Raw genomic sequence first — 6,000 nt, 5'->3', positions numbered from 1 at the left:
TTCATTGAGCTTTGTGATATGCAAAAGAAAAGAGATGTGGATAATGACGTGATTAAGTTGAAACTTTTTCCTTTCTCGTTGCGAGATCGCGCAAAAACTTGGTTTTCTTCTTTGCCTAAAAATAGTATCGATTCTTGGGATAAGTGTAAAGATGCTTACATATCCAAGTATTTTCCGCCGGCTAAGATCATCTCCTTACGTAACGATATCATGAATTTCAAGCAACTTGATCATGAACACGTTGCACAATCTTTGGAGAGGATGAAGCTTATGATTAGAAATTGTCCCGCTCATGGCTTGAGTTTGTGGATGACTATACAAATCTTTTACGCTGGCTTGAATTTAGCTTCTCGCAATATCTTGGACTCCGCCTCGGGTGTAACGTTCATGGAAATCACGTTAGGAGACGCTACAAAACTCCTAGACAATATCATGACCAACTACTCTCAGTGGCACACTGAAAGGTCGCCTGCTAGCAAAAAGGTGCACGCTATTGAAGAAATTAACTCGCTTAGTGCTAAGATGGACGAGTTGATGAATTTGGTTGCTAGTAGAAACGCTACCGTAGATCCTAATGACATGCCACTATCTTCTTTGATTGAGAGTAGCAACCCTAGTTTGGACGTGAATTTTGTTGGTAGGAACAATTTTGGCAACAACAATGCTTTTAGAGAAAACTATGTTCCTAGGCCTTTTCCTAGAAACTCCTCTAACAATTATGGCAATTCCTACAACAACACTTATGGAAATCGCAAAAAATTACCCTCTGATTTAGAGAGTAATATCAAAGAGTTCATCAACTCTCAAAAGATTTTCAATGCGCCCATAGAGGAAAAACTACTCAAAATAGACGATTTGGTTAAGAGCGTTGATAGGATGTCTTGTGATATTGATGCTTTGAAAGTTAGATGCGCTCCTCCCAAGGTCAACTTGGATGAAACTTTGAAAGCTATGCGTGTCTCCATGAATGAGAGCAAAGAAAGAACCGCCTAAATTCGCGCTAGGCATGAATGGTTTAAAAGGGTGCGTTCTAGTGATGCAAATCACGAAGATCTTAAAGTGCTTGGTGTGTCTCCTCTTTAATCCTTGTTTTCGCGTGTCAAACCTATTTATGGAGGGGCTGGATATGAATCCACTTTGGTTGAAAAATGCCCCAATGATTCGGAGTCCACCTATCTTGATGATAAAGGTGTGGAGAGTGGAGTAGAAGAAGTCAAAATTTTGGGTAGTAATGAAACTCCCACTTTGGATTTCAAGGAATTCAATTATGATAATTGCTCCTTGTTTGAATGCATTTCTTTGATGCAATCCATTGCAAACTCTCCACATGCTTATTGCCAAAGCAAACCCTTTACCGCGCATATCGTAGATGCTATGATGAAATCTCTTGAAGAGAAGCTCGAACTAGAAGTCTCTATACCTAGAAAACTTCATGATGAGTGGGAACCTACTATCAAAATCAAAAACTATGAGTGCAATGCTTTGTGTGATTTGGGTGCTAGTGTTTCCGCGATTCCAAAGTCTTTATGTGATATTCTTGGTTTTCATGAGATTGAAGAGTGTTCTCTTAATTTGCATCTTGCAGATTCTACTGTCAAGAAACCCATGGGAAGGGTCGATGATGTTCTTATTGTTGCAAATAATAACTATGAACCCATGGATTTCATTGTACTTGACATAGATTGCAATCCTTCATGTCCCATTATTCTTGGTAGACCTTTCTTAAGGACTATTGGTGCTATCATCGATATGAAGGAAGGGAATATTAGATTTCAGTTTCCTTTAAAGAAGGGCATGGAGCACTTTCCTAGAAATAAAATAAGTTTGCCTTATGAATCTTGTTGGAAATATGCCCTAGAGGCAATAATAAAATGGTTATTATCATATTTCCTTGTTCATGATAATCGTCTATTGTTCATGCTATAATTGTATTAACAGGAAACAGTAATACATGTGTGAATAAATAGATCACAATGTGTCCCTAGCAAGCCTCTAGTTGGCTAGCTCGTTAGTCAATAGACGATCATGGTTTCCTGGTCGTGGGCATTAGATGTCATTGATAACGGGATCACATCATTGGGAGAATGATGTGATGGACAAGACCCAATACTAAGCGTAGCACTAGATCGTATTGTTCGTATGCTAAAGCTTTTCCAATGTCAAGTATCTTTTCCTTCGACCGTGAGATTGTGCAACTCCCGGATACCGTAGGAGTGCTTTGGATGTATCAAACGTCGCAACGTAACTGGGTGACTATAAAGGTGCACTACGGGTATCTCCGAAAGTGTGTGTTGGGTTGGTACGAATCGAGATCGAGATTTGTCACTCCGTGTGAGGGAGAGGTATCTCTGGGCCCACTCGGTAGAACATAATCATGAGCTCAATGTGACTAAGGAGTTAGTCACACGATGAAATGCTACGGAACGAGTAAAGAGACTTACCGGTAACGAGATTGAACAAGGTATAGGTATACCGACGATCGAATCTCGGGCAAGTTCTAAACCGACAGACAAAGGGAATTGTATACGGGATTGATTGAATCCTTGACATCATGGTTCATCCGATGAGATCATCATGGAGCAAGTGGGAGCCACCATGGGTATCCAGACCCCGCTGATGGTTATTGGCCAGAGAGGTGTCTCGGTCATGTCTACCTGTCTCCCAAACCCGTAGGGTCTACACACTTAAGGTTCGATGATGCTAGGGTTATAGGGAATTGTTATACGAGGTTATCGAAAGTTGTTCGGAGTCCCGGATGAGATCCCGGACGTCACGAGGAGGTCCGGAATGGTCCGGAGGTAAAGATTGATATATAGGACGGATGGTTTCAGACACCGGAAGTGTTTCGGGCGTCACCGGTAACGTACCGGGACCACCGGGACCACCGGAGGTGGCCCCGGGGGTCCACCGGAAGGGGGCAACGACCCCGGGAGGCTAGATGGGCCAAGTGCGGGAGGGAACCAGCCCCTAGGTGGGCTGGTGCGCCCCCCACTCAGCCCAAGGCGCAAGAAGAAGGGAGAGGGGGGGAACCCTAGCGCAGGTGGGCCTAAGGCCCACCAGAAGGGTGCGCCACCCCTCCTCCCCCCTTGGCCGCCGCACCTCCCCCCATCTAGGGCTGCCGCCCCTCCCAGGAGAGGGAAACCCTCAAGGGGGTGCAGCCCCTCCCTCCCCCTATATATAGTGGGCACTTTTGGGCTTTTGGAGACACAGTTTTCCCTCTCCCTCGGTGCAGCCCTGCTCTTCTTTCTCCTCCTCTCTGCCGGTGCTTGGCGAAGCCCTGCCGGGAGACCTCGTCTCTCCATCAACACCACGCCGTCGTGCTGCCGGAGATCTTCCCCAACCTCTCCCTCCTCCTTGCTGAATCAAGGTGCGGGAGACGTCACCGGGCTGCACGTGTGCTGAACGCGGAGGTTCCGTGGTTCGGCACTAGATCGGAATCACACCGCGATCTGAATCGCCGCGAGTACGACTCCATCAACCGCGTTCTAGCAACGCTTCCGCTTAGCGATCTTCCAAGGTATGAAGATGCACTCACCCCTCTCCCGTTGCTGGTCTCTCCATAGGAAGATCTGAATATGCGTAGGAAATTTTTTGAATTTATGCTACGTTCCCCTACAAATCTATGATGAGGGCTATTTATGGTTTGAGCACCAAAGATGACTATACGTGATTTCATCACCTTTCGCCTAGCTAAGGGCGTTAAACAAAAGCGCTTGTTGGGAGGCAACCCAACGAATCTATACTTTTTATTTCTGTTTTGTGTTTTCCACACTTTCATAATTCTGTTATGATTGTGTTTTTTGTGTTTCTTTTTGCGTTTGTGCCAAGCAAAACCGTTATGATTAGTCTTGGGGATGATCGCTTGGTCATGCTGGAAAAGACAGAAACTTTCTGCTCACGAAAAGAATTTTCATTCTTTTTCTGTAAGAGCTTTTAAGTTGATTCTTTTTATGCTGATTGCTACGCAAATTCTTCAGACTGTCGTAATGTTTCAGAATTTTTGAAGTACCAGAGTTATACGAAATATACAGATTGCTACAGACTGATCTGCTGTTAACAGATTCTGTTTTTGTTGTGTTGGTTGCTTATTTTGATGAAACTATGGATAGTATCGGGGGTATTAGCCATGAAAGATTGAAAATACAGTAACCCAACATCAGCACAAGTAGAATTTAAGTTGCTACAGTACCTAAGGAAGTGGTTGTTTGCTTTCTCATGCTAATGTTATCACGAGTTTCTGTTTAAGTTTCGTGTTGTGAAGTTTTCAAGTTTTGGGTGAAGTTCTTATGGACAAAAAGATAAAGAGTGGCAAGAGCTCAAGCTTGGGGATGCCCAAGGCACCCCAAGATATTCAAGGATGTCATAAAAGCCTAAGCTTGGGGATGCCCCGGGAAGGCATCCCCTCTCTCGTCTTCAATCCATCGGTAACGTTACTTGGGGCTATATTTTTATTCACCACATGTTATGTGTTTTTGCTTGGAGCGTCTCGTATCGTAGGAGTCTTTTATTTTTTTTGTGTCACAATCATCCTTGCTGCACACCTAGAGAGAGAGACATGCACTCACCGTGATTTTGTCGAGCTTCACTTATATCTTTTGGTAGACAATTCAACTCACATGTGCTTCACTTATATCTTTTGAGCTAGATACTTTTGCTCTATGTGCTTTACTTATATCTTTTAGAGCACAGCGGTGCGTGGCTTGGTAGTTGATCTATGCTTTGAAAGTAGTCTCAAAAGGGGTAGTTATCCAAAGGGATACGAAAACTTCCACCTTCATGTGCATTGAATAGTTAGAGAAGTTTGATTCATCTCAACTAGTTTTGAGTTGTGGTTATGGTAATATTGAAGTCATGCTAGTAAGGTATTGTGGATATAGAAATACTTGTGTTGAAGTTAGTGATTCCCGTAGCATGCACGTATGGTGAACCGCTATGTGATGAAATTTGAGCATGATTAGTATATTGATTGTCATCCTTTGCGTGGCGGTCGGTATCGCGCGATGGTTTATACCTACCAACCCTTCCCCTAGGAGTATGTGTTGAATGCTTTGTTTCGATTACTAATAAAACTTTTGCAACAAGTATATGAGTTCTTCATGACTAATGTTGAGTCCATGGTTTAGATGCACTTTCACCTTCCACCATCACTATCTTCTTAGTGCCGTGCAACTTTCGTCGGTGCACAAAACCCACCATTAGCCTCCCTCAAAACAGCCACCATACCTACCTACTATGGCTTTTTAAAAGTCATTCCGAGATATATTGCCATGCAACTACCACCATGACATGTGCCACCACGTCTACATTGCCATTGCATGATCGTAAGATAGCTAGCATCATGTTTCCATTGATGTCTATGCCATGCTAGATCATTGCCACGGTACACTATCGAAGGCATTCCATATAGAGTCATAGTTGCTCTAAGTTTTGAGTTGAAAGTGTGATGATCATCATTAATGGAGCATTGTCCCATGTGAGGAAATAAAAGAGGCCAAAGAAGCCCACCAAAAAAAAGAGGCCAAAGAGCCCACCAAAAAAATAAAAAAAAATGAGAGAAAAAGAGAGAAGGGACAATGCTACCACTTTTTCCACACTTGTGCATATTAAGCACCATGATCTTTATGATTGAGAGTCTCTCATTTTGTCACCACCATATAGCTAGCGGGAAATTTTCATTATATAACTTGGCTTGTATATTCCAATGATAGGCTTCCTCAAAATTGCCTTAGGTCTTCGTGAGCAAGCAAGTTGGATGCACACCCACTAGTTTTCTTTAAGAGCTTTCACATACTCTTAGCTCTAGTGCATCATTTGTATGGCAATCCCTACTCATTCACATTGATATCTATTGATGAGCATCTCCACAGCTCATTGATATGCCTAGTTAATGTGACTATCTTCTCCTTTTTTGTCTTGCAACCTCCACCACACTCCACACCATCTATAGTGCTAAAACCATGGCTCACGCTCATGTATTGCGTGAGAGTTGAAAAGGTTTGA

The sequence above is a fragment of the Hordeum vulgare genome, chromosome 7H (genome assembly GCF_904849725.1).
Source record: "Hordeum vulgare subsp. vulgare chromosome 7H, MorexV3_pseudomolecules_assembly, whole genome shotgun sequence".
Taxonomy (NCBI): Eukaryota; Viridiplantae; Streptophyta; class Magnoliopsida; order Poales; family Poaceae; genus Hordeum; species Hordeum vulgare.
The sequence above is the reverse complement of the archived record's forward strand: the minus strand, read 5'-3'. Positions refer to the sequence as shown.